Here is a 26,016-nt window from a genome sequence, read left to right on the forward strand (position 1 = left end):
CCCAGCCATTAATACATGCCTCACAAAAGTGTCTGAAATTTCATTACTTCATTGTGCAACTCTGTACATGGATGAACATTGTTAAAAAAAAGTAATGCGCATTTTATGGAAATATGTGTCCAGCTGACTGCAATTAAGTGTAGGAAATAAATATCTTCTCTTTGGGTCAGGTACTGGAGGAAGTAAGTATCTTTGTGACTTTATACAACCAGAGTGATAGTTGAGGAAACTGGGTACAAAAAGAAACTTGGAAGTTCCTTCTTAAGTTCAGAATTCAGAAACAGGTTTAACATCACCAGCATATGTTGTGATATTTGTTAACTGTGCAGCAGCAGTACAATGCAATACATTAAATAATAATTTTAAAAACATGAATTACAGTAAGTATGTATACATATACAAAATAGTTAAGTAAGTAGTTCAAAAATAGAAATAAAAAAAGTACATACAGAGCCAGTGTTCATGGGTTCAATGTCCATTCAGAAATCAGATCGCAGAGGGGAAGAAGCTGTTCCTGAACTCTTAAGTGTGTACTTCAGGCTTGTGTACCTCCTCCCTGATGGTAGCAATGAGAGCAAGGCATGACCTGGGTGATGGGAATCCTTAATGATGAACGGCACCTTTTTGAGGCATCACTCCTTGAAGATATCCTGGGGAGGCTAGTGCCCATGGTGACCAGGTTTACAGCTTATCTCGAAACTGCGTAGTAGCACAACCCCCATATCAGACGGTGATGTAACCAGTTAGAATACTCCCCATGGTACATCTGTAGAAATTGGAGAGTGTCATTGGTGATATAACAAATCTCCTCAAACTCCTCTAGCCACTATCATGCCTTCTTTGTAGCTGCGTCAATATGTTGGGTCCAGGATAGATCCTCAGAGATACTGGCACCCAGAAACTTGAAACTGCTCACCCTTTCCACTTCTGATCCCTCTATGAGGACTGGTGTGTGTACCCTCGTCTTACTCTTTCTGAAGTCTGCAATCAGTTCTTTGGTTTTATTGATGTTGAGTGTCAGGTTGTTGCTGTGACCCCACTCAATGTGCTAATATATCTCACTCCTGTACACCGTCTCACCACCATTTGAAATTCTGCCAACAATAGTTGTATCATCAGCAAATTTAGATGGCATTTGAGCTGTGCCTAACCACATAGTGATGAGTGTAGAGGGAGATAAGCGCAGAAGGCTAAGCATACTTCCCTAAGGTGTGCCAGTGTTGATTGTCAATGAGGTAGAGATGTGATTTCCGATCCGTACAGATTGTGGTCTTCTGGTTAGGAAGTTGAGGATCCAGTTGCAGAGGGAGGTAGAGAAGCCCAGGTTCTGGAGTTTTTCGATCAGAACTGTATGAATGATTGTGTTAAACACTGAGCTGTAGTCAATAAACTGTATCCTGACATAGGTATTTATATTGTCCAGGTGATCCAAGGCTGCGTGAAGAGTCAATGAGACCACTTCCACTGTAGACCTATAGTGGGGATAAGCGAATTCCAGTCATTAACTGCACTTTATTCTGTTATGTAAGTATCTTTACACTTATTCATAGGATTAGGTATAGCAGTTTTGCTATCATAATAAAGTTTACGGTAAAATATCTCAGTATGCACCTGAGTTAGGCAAATGGATGCTAGAAAAATAGTGGACTATGTAGGAGGGAAGTGTTGGACTGTTCTTAGGATAAGTTAGAAGGTTGGCACAACATTAAAGGCCAATGTGCTTTAACTTTGCTGTAATGCTCTATGTTCTAAATGGCTGAACTTCACCACTTCAATGAACAATCCTTCATTTGTTGGTACATTCTGTTATTAAGACTGTAGGACATAGGAACAGAATTAGGCCATTCGGCCTATCAAGTCTGTTCTTCCATGCCATCGTGGCTGATTTATTATCCCTTTCAACCCCATTCTCCTGACTTCTCCCTGTAACCTTTGACACCCTTACAAATCAAGAAACTATCAATCTCCAATTTAAATATTCAGTGACCTGGCCTCCACAACTGCCTGCAGCAATGAATTCTACACAGTCCCCACCCTCTAGCTAACACTTTCCATCCCAAGCTTTTAAAAAAAAAGAGTAGGTAAGAACATATAAGCAATAAAGATGTTGGCAGTGTCCCTCAACTGGGAATCTATTCCATTGGAATGGAAAATTGCACAAGTTACTCTGTTATTAAGGAGGAAAGGAAGCTGCAGACCATATAGGCTCAACTGCTGCAGGATTATTTAGTATTTGTAGTTTTTAGCTACATATCATTTCAAGGAGTCATACTTGAAGCACAGGACATATAAGTATTATCAAGTGTTGCAATCAAAGTGATGTATGAATAATGGATACATTTAGTAGGCAAACAATTCAGGTTTTGAATTTATCTATACCCAATTGCCATTAGTCAAGGAAAGGCAATGGAAGACTACAATAATAGTCAAAAATCATTGTTCACCTTCTCATTTGGTTAGGAAAAACGGCAGACACATTTTTTGTAGATTGTTAGTTGCTTTCCTGTGAAGTGAATGTCAATAAACTCATTGGAGAGTTGGATATAGTTTCATAAGAAACAAAATACATTTCAAAGTTTATAGTGCTTTTATAATATTTGTTGAGCATCCATCAAATTTCATACTAGTGCAGCCAACAGTATAAAATGTCTCATGATTTATTTTTTGCCCGACTTAAAAATGTTACAGATGAAATTTGCTCAGATTCTGACACTGGAAGGCAGCAGTTTCCCAATGTAGTGATTTCTTTCCATCTTCTGTCTTGTCATTTTTCCACATGTTATAGTAGTTGTAATACATAGCACATGGGTCAGGAATAACCAGATGTGCAATAGTTTTTTTAAAAAAACACCTTTTTTTTATAAAGAGCCCTGAAATGAGAAAAGGCTCTTGAATTTATCAGATCATTGGGTATGGCTCGCCATTCAAACGATGGAGAAAGTAATTTGATATCAGAACAATAAACATTTGCACAGATCGAATTACAGTATTTCCAGACCAATTCTTAAAAGCTTTACTTAAATACAGAACTCATAGCATTTCAGAAAATTGAGAAGTATTTGCTAACATTAAGATCCCAACATTTATTGCAAATGTACATATGTAACCACTTCATCTTAAAATTAGGTAGTAAAAGTAAAAGAGCGAGCAAAAATGATGCAGAGCAGCTGTAAAACTACTTTGACCACATTTGGTAAACACTTGGAGACATAACTGTGTGAAAGATTTTACATCAAACGTTGCCAGAGCATTAGAGAGCTCCATACTGGAAAAGGATGTATGGTTACCACAACATGCGGTAATGAATAAGTATGAATTTCAGTGTGGGTGAATGAATAATGAATTCTAATTCCTTCATGGTGTACATATTGTATATTTTTAAACAATACTGCATGAATTAAATTTTGTTGAGTCATTAAAAACATAGCAGCACCAAAACCACAGCCACTTGACTTTGTAGGAGATGTACCACCTCAAAATTGGGGGGAAAAAAAATGGGATGTGGGTATATGTGGGATGTGTGCACCACTTATTTAAAGTAATTTTTAGTTAGTGTGTGTATATGTGTATATATATACACACACACACTTCTTTTGTATTTTATACATAGACTCCTTACTGTAATTCACTGTTTCACCATCATAAATTGCAATGTACTATGCTGAATAATAACAAATTTCCCAACATATGCCGGTGATATTAAACCTGACTCTGATTCTTTAACTAAAAGTGCACTCTCCAGCCTTCATAAAGCAATGTATTGAGTACAGAAGACAGGATGTTATGTTGCAGTTGTATAAGACATTGGTGAGACTTAATTTGGAGCATCGCGTGCAGTTTTGTCCATCTACCTACTGGAAGGATGTTAACAAGGTTGAAGGAGTGCAGAGGAAATTTACATGGATGTTGCTGGGTCTGGAGGACCTGAGTTATAGGAAAGATTGAATAGGTTAGGACTGTATTCTTTGGAATGTAGAAGATTGAGGGGAGATTTGATAGAGGTATACAAAATTGAGAGGGGTATAGATAGGGTAAGTGCAAGCAGGCTTTTTCCACTGAGGTTGCATGGAACTACAACCAAAGGTCATATGTTAAGGGTGAAAGGTGAGAAGTTTAAGGGGAACATGAGGGGAAACTTCTTCAGTCAGAGAATCATGAGAGTGTGAAATGAGCTGCCAGCACAAGTGGTGCATGCAAGCTGAATTTCAATGTTTAAGAGAAGTTTGGATAGGTATGTGGATAGTAGGGATATGGATTGCTGTGGTCCCGGTGCAAACTGCTGGGAGTAGGCAGTTTAAATAGTTTTGGCATGGACTAGATGGACTGAAGGGCCTGTTTCTGTGTTGTACTTCTCTATGACTGTATGACACTCTCTTCAAGGGAATCTAAGACTATCAAACAAGCAAATACAAATTATTAGCATGAAGATTAGTAAATTTAGATGATATGTAGGTTGCAAATGAGACAAATCACAACTGGAAAACATAACGTGGAAGTCAGAAATGGCCAAGAGCAGGAATTTGATATATAGCTTTCAGAGAGATCCATTTAATGAGGTATGGGGACCAGTAAAGTGAATAGATTTGGGGATGTTGCAATAGACAGAAGGTAGGGTGCCTCTGATCAATATATGTGAAATATAGCCTCTGAAAAGACAATATTGTAGATTCAGACTAAGCACAAGCTTAAGTGTAAGCAAAATGAAAGTTACATAATGTGACACTTCCAGAGAAAATGAAAAACAGATCTCTATGATGAATATGAACATTAGAAAAGGGAGCAGACATAGGTCATTCAGCCCCTCTGTCCTATTCAATAAAATCAAGGCTGATCTTTACATCACCACCACTTTCCTGCCCTATCCCCATATCCTTTGATTTGTCCAATTAATTAATTAATTTCAACTTTGAATGCAATCAATGTCTGAGCCTTCAGATTCCTCCAGGGTAGAAAATTCCAAAGATTCACCACTTTCTGGGTGAAGATACTTCTCAACTCAGACACTCTTCAATACAGATCAAAGGATCATGGCCAACAACGTTCATTGCTCATTTAGTAACAAGGGTACATCACGCAGAAAGACAGAAACCATACACGATTTAAAGGATTCCCCACTGGAACACTATTTCATATTCACTGAATTGAATTAAAAGTGCTGTACTCTTGAAGGCGGGCAGCCCCTGAAGGATCACAATGCCTCGGTGATAAATGTTCTGATCTGCATTCTTGTAGATGGCATGAAATCTGACCATTGTGTTCCACAGTGTAGGTCCTGATCCTCAACACTGTGTTACTTAACCCTTTTCTAGCCCAGTTCTCCCATCTCCCCACTTAATTTCACCTCTACAACAAATCCTCTCTCCTCTCACTGTTTTCCCTCCTTTTCCCTCTTTTTTACCATTCTTGTTTTTTCTCTTACATGGTGACCCGTGTGGTTGCCATCGAGTGAGCTCCATAACAGCTCCGACCCACGTCTCAGAGGTCAACATGTGAATGAGACAGCAGCTGCAAGATTGGACAGCAGCTGCCGTCTGTGAATACATATGTTGACTGCTAATGTTTTTTTTAATAGAAGACCTGAAGAATAATTTATTAAAGCAAGGATGCACAAGCTTGTTATAAACACTCCATGCCACCAATTGACTACACAAAAAAATGAGTGAAATCCTATTTCTAGATAATTACCTTGACCTCATTATTGCAGACCCAAAACTTTGAAATCTCCCTCCCACCAAGAAAATGACTGCATTTGCACTATGTAGATGGCAGCCGTTCAAGAAGATAGCTCATCAGCATCATCACGGGTACTACTGGGGCCAGGGAAGAAGTTTTGTGCTTACAGGCAACATACGCAACTCCCGAATTAAGCTTTTAAAAAGATGCTTTCTTTTCCTCCTAATTTTTTACTTCCGGTTTTCAAGTATGCATTTACATAAAACATTACATGGGATAAAACAACCGAAACCTTCTCACAGGTGCATACAAATGCAAAAGTATTCTGCCTCAAACAAGTAATCTCACCAATATAAGGGGAATCATTGTGCTAATCAATATTTTATGAATAGTTTGATCATCTAAAAACATTTTTTAATTCACAAGATCATTCCTATCATTCCTTCTGACTCTTCGAGCCACACTGCCCAGTAGTCCCCAATTTAATCCCAGCCTAATCACAGGACAATTTACAATGACTACTAACCAGTATGTCTTTGGACTGTGGGAAGAAACCAGAGCAACTGGGGGAAAGCCATGTGATCACAGGGTGAAACCTTACAGACAGTGGCGTGAGATGAACCCCGGTTGGTGGTACTGTAAAGTGCTGTGCTAACTACTCTGCTACCATGCTGCCCAAACTCCATGCAGTGTCTTGAGACAACTCTCCCCAGTCAAGGTCATTTTCTCACATAGGACACCTTCAAAGTGGCATCCTAAACACTGGGATAGATACTGGAACTACAGGGCACCAAAAACCTAGTGATACACCTCGGTCCCGAAGTAAATTAGGAGAACATAAGTTGGAGGGAGAGAAAACCTTAGTTATGACTGGCAATCACAATGTACAAACATCGTGGCGATTGTCACCATCTTTTATCATTACCTCCATGAAACAGTGGTTAAGTGAGGGCAGATAGAGAGATAATGGTGGGACATCATCTCTTCCAGTGTGGTCAAAGAAAGACTGGTCAATGGTTTTGTCAAAGGACATATCAGAGAGGGAAATTAACATTGAAATCAGTCACAGAGCAATAATACTGTGGCAGCACGTCATGCACAATTTTAGATTAGATTAGATTCAACTTTATTGTCATTGTGCCGAGTACAGATACAAAGCTAATGAAATGCATTTAGCATCTGACCAGAGATGCAAAGAATGTGTTATTTACAAAAAAACTGCGAATTAAAGAAGTGCTGCAGCACACAAATATAAAAGTACTGAGACAGTACAATACGGATGCAATACTGCTTAGCGCTGTGATGAGAGGTTCAGCAGCCTCAGGGAAGAAGCTCTTCCTGTGCCTGCTGGTGCAGGAGCGGAGGCTCCTGTAGCGCCTACCAGATGGGAGGGAAGTAAAAAGTCCATGGTTAGGGTGAGATGTATTCCTGATAATGCTTTTTGCCCTGCCCAGGTAGCATTTATGGTAGATGTTCTCAATGATGGGTAATCGGGTGCCGATAATCTGTTGGGCAATTCACCACACGCTGGAGTGCTTTGCGGTCCAATATGGGACAATTGCCATACCACACTGAGATGGAGCTGGTGAGTATGCTCTCAATGGTACAGCGGTAAAAGTCCGTCAGTATCCTGGGACAGAGGTGAGCTTTCTGATTTTTCCACTGACCAACTAATAAAAGACCATCTAACCTCTAGCTCATTTATGGTAGCTCTAGAAAACTATGATATCATACTCTCTTGATCTGTTGAGTGCTCCAGCCAGCAAAGGAGCAAAAAAGTAGAGTGTGCCTGGTCCTTTCTGTACAAGATACACGAGTGATTGCAGACTCATTTAACTACAGGCTCTGAATTCTGATGGGAAAAAAGCATTTTCTAGTAAATATTACCTTCCTTTTTGTCAGGTTTTAGTTGGGGTAATCAATCCTTTGGTGTTACTTCACCTGATTTTGGGTCACTGGAACAAGCCGTGTGTCATTTTCAGAGTAGGAAGTAAATTCAGTTTGTGGGAAGTCACATCACAATATTAACTAGTACTTATTTAGCTCAAATATTTTTCCTCATGTATCAGTCTGAAACTATGTATACCTATCTGAAGTTTGACTGGGTCCAACAGAGTTAGATGCAATTTATTCCTGAGGTAAAGTCATATAAATTACTGCTGTGCTCTTCCATTTGAAATTTCGACTTCAAGACACCTTCCCAACCTTTCCTTTATATCCTGCAACAATGAAAAAAGAAATGCAATTAGATATTTAAATCTTTTCCTCACCATCTTTGAAGTTGTACTTTGTCAGCTCCTTTACAATCCTGTGTTACACTCTAGATATTGAAATGATTCAAATTAACTAGTAATTGGCTAAAATAAAGTTTCTCCCCTTGTTCATCTGTGGAGATTTGCAATGACACTGCAAAATCTCCCACAGGTAGTGAACATTTTTACAAAACACATCCACGCAAATCAGGGCAGATAAATAGAAAGTAACAGTTTATATGTTACATTAATAGGTTTACTTTGAAAAAAAAACTGCTCATCTTTGTCAGCTTTATTAAACTAGAATGAAATTGTTCACTTGTTGAACTGTCTTGCTTGATTTCAACTGAAGGGCTGAATTTTATCATTTACCTACCATCCTATATATTATTTTTCAAAAAATAAAAGCTATGCGTAACCCAGAGTTTGAAACACTGCGGGGCGGTTTAATTGGAGTGTACAAAATCATGAAACATTTGGACATGATGAACAGCATTTCCTTTAGCTGAAGATCAAAATTCAAAGTAAATTTATTATCAAAATACATATATGTCACCATATACAACCTTGAGATTCACTTTCTTACGGGCATACTCAGAAAATCCACGAAACGTAATAGTATCAATGAAAGATCGCATGCAACAGAATGGACAAATGACCAGTTTGCAAAAGGCAACAAACTGTGCAAGTACAATGATGAAGAGTTATTCCCACTGGTTCATGAGCCTGATGGTTCCTAAAGCTGGTGGCATGGGTCCTGAGGCTTCTGCACCTTCTTCCTGATGAAAGCAGTGAGAAGAAAGTATAGCCTTTGTGGTGGGGGTCCTTGACAGCAGTCCCTGTAGATGTGCTCAATTGTGAGACGGGTTTTACGTAAGATGGACTGGCATGTATCCACTGCTTTTTGTAGGATTTTTTATTCAAGGGCATTGGTGTTTCCATACCGAGCTTAGACGCAACCAGTCAATATTCTCTCCACGATACACCTACAGCAGTTTGTCAAAGTTTTAGATGTCATGCCAAATCATCATAATCCTTTAAGGAAGTAGAGGTGCTGCTGTGCTTTCTTTGTAATTGTACTTATGTGCTGGGCCTGGGCAGATCCTCTGAAATGATAACACCAAAGAATTTAGAGCTGCTGACCCTCTCCACCGCTGATCACCCAATAAGGACGGGCTCATTCCTCCTCCTGAAGTCAATAATCAGCTCCTCGGTCTTGCTGACATTGAGTGAGAGGTTGTCATTGTAGTACTACTCAACCAGATTTTCAGTCTTCCTCCTTTATGCTGATTCGTCACCACCTTTGATATGGCGGTGTCATCAGCAAAGTTAAATATGGGAATGGAGCTGTGTTTAGCCTCACAGTCATAAGTATAACGTCAGTAGAACAGTGGGCTATGCATACTGCTTTGTAGTGCATCTGAGCTGATGGGGATTGTGGAGAGGGGATGCTGTTGCCAATCCAAATTGACTGCAGTCTGCAAGTGATGAAATCAAGGATCCAATTGCATAAGGAGGTATTGAGGCCAAAGTCAGGAACCTTATTGATTTAGTTTTGAGGGATGATAGTATTGAATGCCGAGCTGTTATCAATAAAGAGCATCATGATCTTTGCTGTCCAGATGTTCCAGAGTTGAGTGAAGAGCCAATGAAATGGCATCTGCTAAGGACCTGATGTTCTGGTAGCAAATTGGAGTTGTCTTTGTTGAAAGGACTCAGGCTGGTGTTAATTGGTAAATGGTTTAAGCAAGGAATTAAGAAACAAAACATGTTCACTCTAAGAGTAGTAAGGATCACATTAGAATCTGGAAGCTACAAGGCAAATGTAAAGAGGTAGAAAGTGGGAATAACCAATGTGGACATGTTGAGCCCAAATGGTCTTTTTCTTTACTGTAAATTCCTACGATTCAATCACTGTACTTTAGGTATGTAGGTCAGTGTGTCATGGCTATTAATGGGGCACATGCCCCCCGTCCCCTGTGGACATTTAAAAACCTGGTTTACATGTATGTCTGTAATATCCTGTTTGTGATTTGCTCCAGTGATGATATCTCACTTGATTCTCAAAGCATTAACTCCATTTGTAAAATAAGACGATGGAAATCAAAGATACTTTCAATAGATTTACCTTAGTCTAAAAGAATCAGGAAGACAACTGTTGTGTGGAAAGTATGTGTTCATCACTTGGCAAATGCCCACAACAAGGTTATCTATAGATGTAGGGCTAGTAGTTCCTGTTCAAACGATTACTGAGTAAGACTAATTGTAACACTGAACTTTGGAAAAGTTGCAGTAGTTTAACTTCATTCTGGGAAATAAAACTTAATCTCATTTGGATGTGGTAGACCTAAGTGAAGGTCTACGTGCAATCTGACTGTTCCAGAATACCACATGCATAGTTCAATTACGAATGCCAGGTTCATTGTCAGGTTTCTCACAGACCTACGGGGATTTTAACACCAGGAAACAAAGGGAATAATGAATGTCTGTGAGACATAAGATTTCAAATCTGGCAGCCCCTGTCCAGTCTGTTTCTTATTATTTCAGTTCAGTTAGGAAAACATTTTAGTTTACGTTAACCATAAATTTCACATGAACTAAATTGTTTTCAAATTTATTATGATATAAAATCCTGCTGACACAGAGGGGATGGAATTCAATGTCAGTAGAGGCACACAACAGGAGGTGTTGAATTATCTGTTCTTAAGCCAGGATGCCTAAATTTCCGTCACATTGAACGCAAATTACAATCCGCATTGTGATAATGCCAATAGAGAATGTACACATCTGGCCCACACCCATCTCAAACCCCTCCAAAATAATAAAACAAACTTAAGAAAAAATAGGAAGCACACTATTGGGATGAAGGCATAATTCATTGTTGCAGTTAGTCCCCAAGCCCTTGACGTATGAGATCAAAGCTAGCATTTGGTCGGTGTCTACAGAAATGTGTTGATTGGCCACTGTGCAATGAGCTGATCAGTACAATGTTCACAAGAGTAGCACTTGGAAATTCAGTAGCACAGGAGGCTCATGTTAAAACTTGTGAAGGAAATATAAGATGTCTGGGCTGGCTCTGGGGTGTCAAGGAGCATTTGTGGAAGGGTTGGGATAGGCAACAACTCATGCGGGGGGGGGGGGGGTGGCATGGTTAAAGATTTCCCTGATAAGAAAAGAGTGGAAATCCACCATCGGCAGATGGAAGACATGATTGTTGGCTGAGTGCTGAGGGCGTGGGTGGAATTCAGAACTTGGGAATGGGTCATGGCCTCCTCCACTGTCGTGATGAGGCCACACTTAGGTTGGAGGAACAGCACCTTATATTCCATTTCGGTAGTGTCTATCTTGATGGCATGAACGTCAATCTCTCAAACTTCTGGTAATGCCCCCCCCATCTCCTTTGTCGTTTCCCATCCCCTTTTCCCCCTCTCACCTTATCTCCTTGCTCACCCATCACCTCCCTCTGCTGCTTCTCCCCCCTTTTCGTTCTTCCATTGCCTTCTAGCTCCTTCACCAATCAAGATCCTAGCTCTTTACTTCATCCCTCCCCCTACAGGTTTCACCTGTCACCTTGTCTTTCTCTCTCCCCTCCCCCCACCTCTTTTTTCAGCTTTTTTCCACACCTCCGTTTTTTTCTCCAGTCCCGCCGAAGGGTTTCGGCCCAAAACATCGACTGTACTCTCTTCCTAGATGCCGCCTGGCCTGCTGAGTACCTCTAGTATTGTATGTGCGTTGCTCAGATTTCCAGCATCTGCAGATTTTCTCCGGTTTGTGTTTAGATGTTGGGAGTGGTGTATAATTCTTAGTCAGGGTGGGGCTAGATATTTGGGAGAGGCGGGTGTGATAATTGAATAGAAGTTGAGTTTGATACTGAGGAGGAAGTACAGTGATCATTGGGGAAGCAGCTCTTGGGAAGAGGAATGCAATCATTGGTCGGTGCTGAGCAGTTGTTGGGTTAGGTGTAGTGATCATCATTCGGAAGTGAAGTTTATTACAGAATAGCATGTATTGATGGTGGAGTTTGCTTGGTGAGACAGGGATTATGGTCATGAGAGTGGGACAGGTATGAGGGAGAGGTCTAGTGTGTTGGTTGGGAGGAGTGTGAGGTATTAGGAGGAGTGTTATAATTTGTTGTTTAGAATTTGGGATGGGTATTAGGAGAGGGTCCTTGATAATTTTTGTGTGAGTACAACTAGATGTTTCCCTAGAAGGTATATTTTGGATTTAAAGTGGTGTAGGTAGATAGTGGTAGAGGGAAGAGCAGGTAAAGCATTAGTTGAGATTGAAATAATTGTAATAATTGTTTTGGGAAGAAGTCAGGTCCTGGAGTAATAAAATGCGCCCATTGGTTGGGGCAGAGTGGTTACTAGAGTAGTGTCTACAGAAGAACTGAGTTGACTTGCCACTGTGCAATGAGCCAAACAGTACAAAGCTCACCAGAGCAGCACTTGGAAATTCAGTAGCACAGGAGGCTGATGTGAAGGAAGTAAAGGATAGGATTATCCTCTGGCAGTGTGGTTTGGTGATAGGGAATGATCTTCAGTTAGGAGAGGAGTGGGCTGGAGGTTCGGGAAGGGATTCAATTACGGGTCAATTTTGGGTGGTGGCAGTCAGGGCAATTTTTGGAGTATAATGAGAACAATCGGTTCTCTCATGTATCAAGGCTGTGTGTGGTAGAGTGGCATGAGGTTTAGGCATGTAACCTACTAGCCTGCTGAATAAGGAATGTGAGATGTGAGTAGAGCTAGGGAAGTGAATGACCAAAAGGGGATCTACCTGACTTGGATTTCCAGGGCCATCCGTTGATCTCTTCATGTAGGTCTTCTGAGTCGCGCAGGAGTGGAGCCCACAGGTGCTGCGTTTGTCTGTGTAAGTGGCATCCAGTCTAACATTGTGCAGCTTTGGAACTTGAGCCCTCTTGCTTTGGTGCCGTAAAGCATGGCTCCTAATCTATTTGGCAAAAATCAAGATATATGTTCAAATCTGAAATTGTTTTGATACCTAACAAAAGCAAAACTCATCCTGTAATTTGAAAATCAAAGTTCAAAGTGAAGTTATTATCAAAGTGTGCAAAAGCTAACACACTGAAGAAGAACCACTGCGCAGGCACATGGACGTCAGCAAGTTAGACCGGCAGGAGGAGTATAAAAGGCGATAATTTTTCCTTTGGCGGTTTGATTGAGGAATGACTGCGCAGGAATGTGGACATCAGCAAGTTAGACCGGCGGGAAGAGTTTACAAAGAAGACAGCTTTATAGAGTGGGCGCCAGAGGAGTGGGTGACAGAGTAGAGGTAGACAGAGTAGGAGGGCTTTGGCTCAACAGGGTTTCGGTGATAACGGGTTGAGGCGAGGTGGGTTACTTGTGAAGAATACAAGCAGAAAGTATGTCTGTTAGGCCAGTGTTCTGTACTGGGTGTCAGATGTGGGAAATCCAGGAGACTCCCAGCTTCCCGGATGGCCACATCTGCGCCAGGTGCGTCGAGCTGCGGCTCGTTAGTGACTGCATTAGAGAACTGGAGATGCAGCTCGATGACCTTCGTCTGGTCAGGGAAAGTAAGGAGGTGAAAGAGGAGTTATAGGCAAATAGTCACACCAGGGCCTCAAGAGACAGATAAGTTGGTAACAGTCAGGAGAGGGAAGGGAAAGGGTCAGATACTAGAGAGCACCCCTGAGGCTGACCCCTCAATAATAAGTACTCCTGTTTGAGTACTGTTTGGGGGGAGAGTGGCCTACCTGGGGGAAGCAACAGTGCCCGCGCCTCTGGCACAGAGTCTGGCTCTGTGGCTCAGAAGGGTAGGGAAAGGAAGAAGGCAGCAGTAATATGGGATTCTATAGTTAGGGGGTCAGACAGGCGATTCTGTGGACGCAGGAAAGAAACACGGATGGTAGTTCCCACAGGTGCCAGGGTCCGGGATGTTTCTGATTGCGTCCAAGATATCCTGAAGTGAGAAGGAGAACAGCTAGAGGTCATGGTACATATTGGTATCAACCACATAGGTAGGAAAAGGGAGGAAGCCCTAAAAACAGACTACAAGGATTTAGGAAGGAAGTTGAGGAGCAGGACCTCAAAGGTAGTAATCTCGGGATTACTGCCTGTGCCACACGACAGTGAGTATAGGAACAGAATGAGGTGGAGGATAAAGGAGTGGCTGAGACACTGGAGCAGGGGGCAGGGATTCAGGTTTCTGGATCATTGGGACCTCTTTTGGGGTAGGCGTGACCTGTACAAAAAGGACGGATTGCACTTGAATCCGTGGGGACCAATATCCTGGCAGGGAGGTTTGCTAAGGCTATTGGGGAGAGTTTAAACTAGAATTGCTGGGGGCTGGGAACCAAACTGAAGTGACAGAGGAAGGGGCGGTTGGCTCACAAATAGAGAAAGCTTGGAGACAGTGTGAGAGGGAGGATAGGCAGGTGATAGACAAGGGATGTGTTCAGACCAATGGTTTGAGATGTGTCTATTTTAATGCAAGAAGCATCATGAACGAAGCAGATGAGCTTAGAGCGTGGATCAGTACTTGGAACTATGATGATGTTGCCATTACAGAGACTTGGATGGCTCAGGGGCAAGAATGGTTACTTAGAGTGCCAGGCTTTAGATGTTTAAGAAAGGACAGGGAGGGAGGCAAAAGAGGTGGGGGCGTGGCACTGCTGATCAGAGATAGTGTCACGGCTGCAGATAAGGAGGAAGTCATGGAGAGATTGTCTACTGAGTCTCTGTGGGTGGAAGTTAGAAACAGGAAGGGGTCAATAACCTTACTGGGTGTTTTTTTATAGACCACGCGTCGAGGAGCAGATAGGGAAAGGTGTAATAATAACAGGGTTGTCGTACTGGGAGATTTTAATTTCCCAAATATTGATTGGCATCTCCGTAGAGCAAGGGGTTTAGATGGGGTGGAGTTTTCTAGGTGTGTTCAGGAATGTTTCCTGACACAATATGTAGATAAGCCTACAAGAGGAGAAGCTGTACTTGATCTGGTATTGGGAAATGAACCTGGTGAGGTGTCAGGTCTCTCAGTGGGAGTGCATTTTGGAGATAGTGATCACAATTCTATCTCTTTTACGATAGCATTGAAGAGGGGTAAGAACAGATAAGTTAGGAAAGCATTTAATTGGAGTAAGGGGAAATGTGAGGCTATCAGGCAGGAACTTGGAAGCATAAATTGGGAACAGATGTTCTCGGGGAAATGTACGGAAGAAATGTGGCAAATGTTCAGGGGATACTTGTGTGGAGTTCTGCATAGGTACATTCCAATGAGACAGGGAAAGGATGGTAGGGTACAGGAACCATGGTGTACAAAGGCTGTTGAAAATCTAGTCAAGAAGAAAAGAAGAGCTTATGAAAGGTTCAAAAAAACTAGGTAATGATAGAGATCTAGAAGATTATAAGGCTAGCAGGAAGGAGCTTAAGAATGAAATTAGGAGAGACAGAAGGGGCCTTGAGAAGGCCTTAGTGAGCAGGATTAAATAAAACCCCAAGGCATTCTACAAGTATGTGAAGAGAAAGAGTGTAAGACATGAGAGAATAGGACCAATCAAGTGTGACAGTGAAAAAGTGTATATGGAAATACTTTGCTTCAGTGTTCACTATGGAAAAGGATCTTGGTGAATGTACAGATGACTTACAGCGGAATGAAAAACTTGAGCATATAGACATTAAGAAAAAGGATGTGCTGGAGCTTTTGGAAAGTATCAAGTTGGGTAAGTCATCAGGACCGGATGAGAGATATACCCCAGGCTACTGTGGTAGGTGAGGGAGGGGATTGCTGAGTCTCTGGCAATGATCTTTGCATCAGCAATGGGGACAGGAGAGGTTCCGGAGGATTGAAGGGTTGCAGATGTTATTCCCTTATTCAAGAAAGGGAGTAGAGATCGCCCAGGAAATTATAGTCCAGTGAGTCTTACTTCAGTGGTTGATAAGTTGATGGAGAAGATCCTGAGAGGCAGGGCTTATGAACATTTGGAGAGACATAATATGATTAGGAATAGTCAGCATAGCTTTGTCAAAGGCAGGTTGTGCATTACAAGCCTGACTGAATTTTTTGAGGATGTGACTAAACACATTGATGAAGGTAGAGCAGTAGATGTAGTCTATATGGATGTCAGCATGGCATTTGATTAGGTACCCCATGCAAGGCTTATTGAGAAAGTAAGGAAGCATAGGATCCAAGGGCACCTTGTTTTGTGGATCCAGGATTGGCTTGCTCAGAGAAGGCAAAAGGTGGTTGTAGACGGGTCATATTCTGCATGGAGGTCAGTGACCAGAGGTGTGCCTCAGTGACCTGTTCTGGGACCACTTCTCTTCGTTATTTTTATAAATGACCTGGATGACAAAGCGGAGGGATGGGTTAGTAAATTTGCTGATGACACAAAGGTTGGGGGTGTTGTGGATGGTGTGGATGGCTGTCAGAGGTTACAGCAGGACATTGATAAGATGTAAAACTGGGCTGAGAAGTGGCAGATGAAGTTCAACCCAGATAAGTGTGAGTTGGTTCATTTTGGTAGGTCAAATATGTTGGCAGAATATAGCATTAATGGTAAGACTCTTGACAGTGCGGAGGATCAGAGGGATCTTGGGGTCCGAGTCCACGGGACACTAAAAGCCGCAGAGCAGGTTGACTCTGTGGTTAAGAAGGCATGCAGAGCATTGACCTTCATCAACTGTGGGATTGAGTTCAAGAGCTGAGAGGAAATGTTACAATTATATAGGACCCTGGTCAGACCCCACTTGGAGTACTGTGCTCAGTTCTGGTCACCTCATTACAGGAAGGATGTGGAAACTATAGAAAGGGTGCAGTGGAGATTTACAGAGTTGTTGCCTGGATTGGGGAGCATACCTTATGAAAATAGGTTGAGTGAACTCGGCCTTTTCTCCTTGGAGTGATGGAGGATGAGAGGAACCTGATAGAGGTGTATAAGATGATGAGAGGCATTAATCTTGTGGATCGTCACAGGCTTTTTCCCAGGGCTGAAATAGCTAACGTGAGATGGCACAGTTTTAAGGTGTTTGGAAGTAGTTACAGAGGAAATGTCAGGAGTAAGTTTTTTAATGCAGAGAGTGGTGAGTGAATGGAATGTGCTGCCGGCAGCAGTGGTGGAGGGGGAAACAATAGGGTCTCTTAAGAGACTCCTGGATAGGTACATGGAGCTTAGGAAAATAGAGGGCTATGGGTAAGCCTAAGTAGTTCTAAGGTAAGAACATGTTTGGCAAAGATTTGTGGGCCGAAGGGCCTGTACTGTTTCTATGTTTCTTTTTCTTTTTAAATCAACTTAATAATCTACAGATGTCACAATCTTCTGCAGGACTGAGCAGACCAAGCAGATATGGCACCTTTAAGCAGATAAAGCTTCATTGCTATGGCCAGAAGCAAGGCAAGATGTGGGGGTATTCCAAGCCAGACTGAAGCACAAAGGGATGAGGATCTCCTCTACCCAGCCCCTTGTGAACAATATTGAGGACCTGAGGGCAAGATTTTTGTATCGGAGTGAAATGAGAGATTGTTGTATTCTACAGCTGACCGTGATGTGGTTTTCTTCCAGCATGCCAGATACCGCGATCAAACTGGAAGACTTCCCAATTCACAGAATGGACTGAACTGTTGGTTCAGAGAAGGCAAAAGTTGGAGATGCGGGTTTTGTAATAAACTCTCGGTGGTTCTCCGATGTGGTGGTTTTGTCAACTTCATGTTCCCTCTGACCTTGAACACCTAACGATCAAACGACAAACATTCTATTTATCTAGGGAATTCTCTTCCTGATTGCAGTTTACATACCACCAGCGGCCGGCTATAATCAAGTGCTTTAGATACTGCATGATTCTGTCTCCAAACTATTAAACAATCCACCCCAATACATTTCATGAGCTAACATCCATCTAAACCCCTCAATGTTATGTATTTTAATTTTCTTATTTTCGAATAAATTTACTAGCCTAGACATATGGCCATGCATTTTAAGAGATTTAGCGCCATCTCATGGTAATTTGGTAATAGTCGGCATCAAGCAATTCAAAACCACCGGTATGTTACCAACATGGAAGACAACCAGCTTGCAGACTTGAATGTGGCTCAAAGACATCCAATAACATGACTTATCAGAAATCCAGAATATGGACCAATAAGTAATTAATTTGAAGAAAGAGCACAACATAGATGATCAGATGTTTACCCATTTCCTTAACTTTAAATGAGGAAGGAATAGGTTCATAGTAATCCAAGAGTAATCTGTCTGGAATACTGGATAATGGACAAAATTAAAAAGTTAGCTGTTGCCTGAATCTATGTATTTGCAATTAACAACAACTTCTTATGTGAAAATCAGCTCCAGGGATAACAATATTTCCAGTGACTGTTAGTTCTATACAATCATGGGCTAATCAATGAAAGGGAAGGATAGGCATTTGTGCCTCTACTTGTCCTCCAGTTTAGATCAGCCGACTAGGTGCATACCGGTGTGGGTGGGGCATGGGGGGAGGGTGGTGGATTGGTGGGGGCAGCACTACAGTGCTATGTTCCATAAGAAAAGCAAAAATTTCATAAAGGTCATAGGATTTCATTTTAGGCTTTTTCTGCCCCATTGTTCATTTAACTCAACATTTTATTGATATAACTAGTGTTGGAGGCAAACAAATTTCTTGACACTGAGGAAATCCAGAAGTCTACCCTGAATGTTTGCCATGCTGGATACATTACAGTTTAGCACGATTTGCCCTCCTCCACACTCATATCAGCTTCCATTTCTAGCTCATAAATCTCCTTTATTTCCTTGTCTGACTGAATCCTATTTTATAAGATCAAGAAAACTATTATTGTAAAAATATTTATGCAGGTCCACCAAAATACTATCTGTCTCAACATTAAAGGTTTAAAGTAAATTATAGCCTCACTCTCGTACGCTCTTTAAGGCTGTTGCTGACTCTAATTCATGTGGTGAATACGTTTGGATTGTTCGCTTGTTTAGAAAATACCGAACTTCATCGGTATATATGTCTTTTAAATAAAATTTTAAACCAAAACTCCATTAGCCCTCTCAAGTAAACAGAGACAAATCTCAAGGAAGATGTGCTCTGAAGGTATTATCTGATGTACAGAAGAAAAAAAAACACATTTATCAGGTCTCACAAATTTAAGACAGCAGTTATGCAAGATCTACAGTAGTTGCTCAAGGCTTTGTGCAGTTTGGGCTATTTCATTATTCAGATCAGCTCATTAGGACCCAGCAGATTTAGAGTCACAGAGCAATACAGCACAGCAACAAACCTATCAGCCCATCTCGTCCATGTCAAACTGCCTAGTCCCGTCAAACCCAAACCTGAACCACAGCTCTCTGTACTCTTCCCACCCATAACTTCCCCTCAATATTCTGCAATGAAACCCACATCACCACTTTTACTGGCAGCTCCTTCCACACTTGCAACACCCCCTGAGTGAAGAACTTCGCCCTCAGGTTTCCTTAAATATTTCACCTATTTCAAACAGGTCTAACTAAGACATAGCTAGATTACATTCACTTTCTCTACAGGTGAAATACACACAGGAAATGCAAGCATATGTTATATCCAAAGATAGGAATCAACTAAGAAATTTTACTAAGTGAGTGAATTCAAGCTTACTTGCTTATTATAGATATGCTGATCAAGTGATGAAGCAGATGAGTGTTTGAATCTTTAGCATTAAGTATTGTGTAAAAGTCTTATGTACATATATATAGCTAGGGTGAATAAGACTTTTGAACAGTACTGTAGTAATTTTATGTATTGCACTGCACTGTCACTGCTGCAAAAGTCAAGCTTCATAACATATGTGAGTGATATTAAACCTGATTCTGATATGGGTCTCTATTGTGGACCGAGAATGGGAAGGCGGGCAGGAAGAAGGGAATCATAGTTAGGAGAAGGGGAAGGGAGAAGGGAGGGAGTGGGAGGCACTAGAGAGACATTTTCTAATAATCAATAAATTAACAGTTTCCTGCCAGACTTACAAAATTGCTCCCAGCTCTACGTTGACAAATACAGTACTGTGCAAAAGTCTTCAGCACCCGAGCTATATCTATGCGCCTAAGTCTTTTGCACTGCACTGTATTTATGGATTCTGACCTAGGTACATTGAAATATCAATAGAAAGCACATCAGTTCACGTGCTGCTCTCGATGATTAGAGCACTGGATTATTCAGGGATTGCAGTAATAAAAGCAGAAATTGTTGGAGATACTGAGCAGGTCAGTCAGCTTCTGAGGAGTGAGAAACAGAGACAATAACCTTACATTAGAATGTGAATAGTTGTTATTCGATTGTGTTTGAAGTGGAAGAGTGATGGATTGGAGCAGGTTAAACTACGCTGATCTGTAGGAGTTGGTGTAAATGGAAGGAGATCAATGAGAACTGAGGAGAAGGTAAGAAGGAAACAACATCAAAACTCTGAGAAACAGAATTCTGCAGTTGCTGGAAATCCAAAATAAAGGAGAGCTTTGGTATTCACCAGGTTAAGTGACAGCCACAGGAAAACAAGTAGAATTAACATAAACTATTGATGAGCTTGGTTCGGAATTGCCACCACAGAATCATAGAGCACTATAGCACAGAAACAGGTCCTTCAGCCCATTTAGACCTGCTGAATGGTTATTCTGCCTAGTCCCACTGACTCTCACCTGGATTATAGCCCTTCATACCCTTCCAACTCATTTACTTATCCAATCTTATTTTACATGTTGCAATTGAACCAGCTCCCACCACTTCTGCTGGCAGCTTGTTCCACACTCACATCACTCCTTGAGTTAAGATTCAAAGATTCAAAAAACTTTATTGTCATTCTAACCGTACATCAGCTCTGCAGGGCAGAATGAGACAGCGTTTCTCAGGAGCAGTGCAATACTAAATAATAAACATAACAATAAATAGTAAAACACAACAGCCACATGTCAGTTAAAATCAAGTTATAAGTGTCCAGTGCAAGTTAAAAGTGTCCAAAGCAGAGTCAGATAGAGCAGCTATTTAGCAGTCTGACTGCCTGTGGGAGGAAGCTGTTTAGTAGCCTTGTGGTTTTAGTTTTGATGCTCCTGTAACGTTTGCCTGATGGCAGAAGAACAAACAGTTCATGGAGAGGGAGTGAGGGGTCTTTAATGATGTACCGTGTCTTCTGGAGGCATCAACTCTGAAAGAGGTCTTGGACAGAAGGTAGGGAGACCCCAATAACCTTCTCTGCTCCCCTAACCACCCTCTGCAAGGCTTTTTTGTTGACAGCACTGCAGCTGGAGTACCAGGTTGTGATGCAAAAGGTCAGCACACTCTCAACCACGCCTCTGTAGAATGTAGTTAAGATGTTAGTGGGGAGTGATGTTTGTTTAAGCTTCCTCAGAAAGTGCAATCTCTGCTGGGCCCGTTTCACAATCCCAGTGGTGTTCCTGGACCAAGTGGGATTGTCCAGGATCTGCACCCCAGGTAACTTGATGTTTTCCACTCTGTCCACTGTGGAGCCGCTGATGCTGAGGGGTGTGTGCTCAGGCTGAGGCTGTCTGAAATCGACGATCATCTCCTTGGTTTTGGTGACATTAAGCATCAAGTTGTTATCCCTGCACCAGCTCTCTAGGTGTTTGACCTCCTCCCTGTACATAGTTTCATCATTTTTGCTGATGAGTCCCATCACTGTGGTATCATCTGCAAATTTAATGATCAGGTTCTCCTTGAATCTGGCTGCACAGTCATGTGTTAGCAGTGTAAACAGCAATGGGCTAAGCACACAGCCTTGTGGGGATCCAGTGCTCAGTGTGATGGAGTCAGAGATGTTCCTGCCAACACGGACTGACTGTGGTCTCTCTGTCAAGAAATCCAGAATCCAGCATCACATGACAGTGCTAAGGCCAAGTAACGACAGTTTCTCCACTAGTCTCTGCGGGATGATGGTATTGAACGTCAATGTACAGGATTCTGACATAAGTGTCTTTGTTGTCCAAGTGAGAGAGAACTGTGTGCAGTGTGGTGGATATTGCGTCCTCTGTAGAGCGATTTGGACGATAGGCAAACTGTAGAGGATCCAGCGATGAGGGGAGGCTGGCTGTGATATGAGGCTTGACAAGCCATTCAAAACATTTCATCACTATGGGGGTCAGGGCAACGGGACGGTAATCATTCCGACAGGCTACAACTGATTTCTTTGCTACAGGGATGATTGTGGAGGTTTTGAAGTATCTGGGGACAATAGCTTGACTAAGGGAGATGTTGAAAATGTCTGTCAGGACATCTGTTAATACATCAGCACATTCCTTGAGCACACGTCCAGGGATGTTGACCTCTCTTCAGGTTCCCCTTAAATATTTCAACCCCTACTTCTAGTCTTGTCAAGATAAGTAAGGAAGTTTGGTTATCTGAAGTTGTTGGAATCAAAGTTGAGCCTTAAATGCTGTAATGTTTTATGTTGGAGGACAAAAAGCTGTTTCTTGAACTTACCTTGGACTTGTCTGACTTAATGTAAAAGACAAAGTAATCAGAACGAGAATGGGATATCAAATTAAACTGGATGGTCAGGATCGCTCATTTTAGAGATCTTATGGAAAGCACTCACCCAATTTTCATTTAGTTGCTCCGATGTAAAGGAGTTGACATCATGAGTGCCAAATGCAGCACACTCAACTGGAAAAAGGGCAAGTAAATTGCTACATCACATGGGAGGAGTGTAGGTTCCCTCAAAATTGAAAAAAAAATGAGAAGCAGAAGTGCCTTGAGAAGGGAATAGATTAGATTCTTGTTATATATACCAAGATGCGATGAAATTCCTTGTTTGCATGAAGTTCACAGAACAAATAAATGGTACTAACAAGCAGGAGTACAATACTAAATACAATGAGCAAGTGCAAAGCAGCAGAATGATGCCAAGATTGTCATTCATTCTGAGGCAGTGCAAAAGGAAATGCTAAAGTGACAATAATAGATCGTGAAGGTCCTGTAAAGAGCACGTGAAAGTGGCAGCACCCCCAAAAACAGAGTGTGGACAGAGGTGGTTGCTTCAGAAGTGTGATGGTAAAGATTTAAGAGTGAATCAGGGAGTCATGGAGCAAACGGTACATTTGAATGGCTGGAGCATGACTGGTTGAATGTGGAAGCCAGTGGAGTGGAATATGATAACATGGGAAACACCATCCTTGCCCGGTGGAAAGATTAAGCTGAGAGGACCTTTCTTGTGCTTAGAAAATGAGAGGTAATCTCAATGAAACATACAAAATTTTCAAAGAGTTTGACAGGATAAATATTGTACTTCCCTGGCAAGAGCATTTTACTGCCCTCACACCGTCTCTACTCAACTATGCAGCAAGTTAAACACTTTCTCAAAAATCACCCTTGGTGGAAGCTTTTTCTTTAGGGTTTTTACTTCTGAAACTGCAGAAAGTTAAGTAATATTCACATTAAGTTCAATAGAGAATCAAATCCAAATTAGCCCGCGCAGGAAATAATATTAAAAACAACTTATGTCCCGGAAGTGATGTTCATACCAAGTGAACTGTGCCTCTAGTGGCCAGAACCAGATGTCACATTCCAAAAATAAGTTCAAGTTTAATTGTCATTCAACCATACATGAATACAGCCAAATGAAACAGCATTATTCCAGGGCCAAGGCGCAAAACACAGTAGCAACAGTCATCACAACACAAGGCACAAATAGCACATATAAGATATCAGTAAAATACAGTCACACAAAAATATAATGTCTAAAATCCCCAAGTCCTTGAATGTTGCAGGAGTCTGCAGTCAAACACAATGGCTTGTCCTCTGCCGACTGAACACTGGGGCGGGGGGGGGGGTGGGCAACGCTGACTCCAGCTTGGATGCTGCATCACGCCACCCCCAGCACTCTGATGCAGTGCACCGACTCCAGTGCCTCTCTCCTGGGGAGCCGTAAACAGGCGACACTGTGGCTTGAGGCCGTGTCTTCACTACGACCGAGGCCGTGCAGCTCCCACGCTACCCGCCCCTGCCGTCCGCCAATAGATCAGTGACTCGAACTTGCAGCATTCCACATTAACAACGTCCATCAGGGTTTTCTGATCGCAAGAAAAGCGACTAAGAAACTCAATCACCCGCTGTTGGACTGCACCCGGGCTTGGTGCACCAACTCATCCGATGCCGCTCTGACATAGGAGTCGCACCAAGTCTAGCTCCTTCAGTTTCTCCGCCAATGAGCAACTTGTTTCAAGTTCTTAATGTCCAGCAGGAACTTGTGATTGTAAAAAATAAATTTCAAAAAGACAATACCTTTAGTTAGCCCTAGAAGCTGCTACGACCGAACGTGCTGCCATCTTACCGGAATATAAGGGTTAGTCATTCAGGACAGAGAAGAGAAAAAAAATGACATCCACAGGGTAGTAATTATTTATAACCCTCTGCATATATTCAAGTTAATGAACAATAAATTCGTCGTGCTTTTAAAAAAAATCAGGATATATATAGTTAGTGTAGGAAAGTGGCACTCAGGCAGCCTTGATCTTACTGAATGGTGGACAGCCATGAGGAGCTATATTCTCTTCTCCTGTGTAAATTTCTTATGTCCTATGGGACTGTGGGAAGTCAATTGTGCTGTTGGAGGGATAAGCACTGCCTAAAACATCAGGAGAATTACCCAACCTTTCTTCCTTAGTGTCACAAGACCTTGCAGGCAGATGAACCCTCGGTTTAATACTTGTTTGACATTCGGAAAGACATTGATGAAGTAGCCTGGACAATGTGCTCACAATTTAAAGTGACACATGATCCATTGAGGTTCTGGCCCAGTGGTAGGAGTGGTTCACCTGAAAGGCTAGCATAATAGGCTATGGGGAACAAGCAGCCCTTTAGCAATGTGAAATACGTTGGCTTGAGCTTGCAGGTAAAATCTGGAAGAACAAGAATAATTGATCAGAATATCTTTTAACCACCTATTCATATCATCACATTGACAACTTAATTCTATTGCTGTAAAATTGCCCAACACCCACTTCAATCACAGCACATCTGTTACTGAAGCCCTTTATACCTTTCATACCAATCCAGTGCCCTTGATCAGCCACACTTCACTCTCTGATAAGTTTTCACTGTCTCACATTCCGCCGCCCATATCCCAATTCACAGCAAATGGGTCACTGTGTTGATCAGTATGAGTAAGTGTTTGAATGACGGTGTGGACTCAATGGGCCAAATAATATTTCTGTACCCTGTGAATATAAGTCACATTCAGCTATCATTTCAAGTTCATTGACCTAAACTGCCTCCCCTTAAGCCAGGCAACACTTGATCTTAAAAACCTCATCCTTGTGTTCAAATTTCCATGACCAGCCAGCCAAAAATGAGTCAGATGATTCATACTTCCGAGACCTTGGTTTATCGTCGTGTAAGTGAGGGCTCTTTTTCTGTTCAGGATTTCTTTTCCCACCACCCTGGTGGGTAGTAAATTTTGAAATCTCGCAAATAATTAGAATATTTTCTTAATTCTCTTCTAATACTTCTAACACTACTAACTTTCAGCCTTAATCTACGACCCCCTAGTTATTGCATTCTTAAAGGCTCTTTCTCCTTCATTTCATCAAGTCCTAGCATAATTTTATTTTCCTTGATTAAACCTTCATTCCAAAGTAAAGAAAGCATGGCAGCACCTCTACTTCCTCAGGAGTTTGTGAAGATTTCACATGATATCTAAAACTTCGAAAAACTTCTATATGTGTGTAGTGGAGAGTATATTGACTGGCTGCATCACAGCCTGGTAAGGAAACGCCAATGCCTTGAACGGAAAATCCTACAGAAAGTCATATATTCTGCCCAGTACAGCATGAGTAAAGCCCTCCGCACCATTGAGCACATCTACCCAAAGCACTGTTATAGGAAGGCAGCATCCATCATTAGAAATCCCCACCACCCAGGCCATGCTCTCTTCTTACTGCTGCCATCAAGTACAAGAACCTCAGGACTCACCCCACCAGGCTCAGGAACAGTTACTACTCCTCAACTACCAGCCTCTTGAACAAAAGGGGATAACTACACTCAACATCAGTAAGTGTACCCATCAATGAAATATTCCCACAATCAGTGGTCTCACTTTCAAGAACTCTATCTCATTTATTGCTATTTATTTA

The 26,016-nt window shown here is 41.8% G+C and overlaps 2 long non-coding RNA genes across 4 annotated transcripts in view; one reads left to right on the plus strand and one right to left on the minus strand.

Moving 5' to 3' along the window:
* Nucleotides 1–18,301, plus strand: part of LOC134350470 (uncharacterized) — a 64,753-nt gene extending 46,452 nt beyond the window's left edge. Inside the window, exons 3-5 of one of the 2 annotated variants that reach the window (XR_010018900.1) lie at nt 1,424–1,524; nt 7,128–7,258; nt 17,467–18,301. This is a non-coding gene — a long non-coding RNA (uncharacterized LOC134350470). Of the gene's footprint in view, nt 1–1,423; nt 1,525–7,127; nt 7,259–17,229; nt 17,398–17,466 lie in introns of those variants that run through there. The other variant, XR_010018901.1, reaches the window with a different exon arrangement.
* Nucleotides 1–26,016, minus strand: part of LOC134350473 (uncharacterized) — a 39,741-nt gene that overhangs the window by 4,755 nt on the left and 8,970 nt on the right. Inside the window, exons 2-4 of one of the 2 annotated variants that reach the window (XR_010018905.1) lie at nt 12,702–12,875; nt 7,760–7,892; nt 831–1,472 (exon numbers count right to left, since the gene is read on the minus strand). This is a non-coding gene — a long non-coding RNA (uncharacterized LOC134350473). Of the gene's footprint in view, nt 1–830; nt 1,473–7,759; nt 7,893–12,701; nt 12,876–26,016 lie in introns of those variants that run through there. The other variant, XR_010018906.1, reaches the window with a different exon arrangement.

Source organism: Mobula hypostoma, chromosome 8 (assembly GCF_963921235.1).
Source record: "Mobula hypostoma chromosome 8, sMobHyp1.1, whole genome shotgun sequence".
NCBI lineage: Eukaryota > Metazoa > Chordata > Chondrichthyes > Myliobatiformes > Myliobatidae > Mobula > Mobula hypostoma.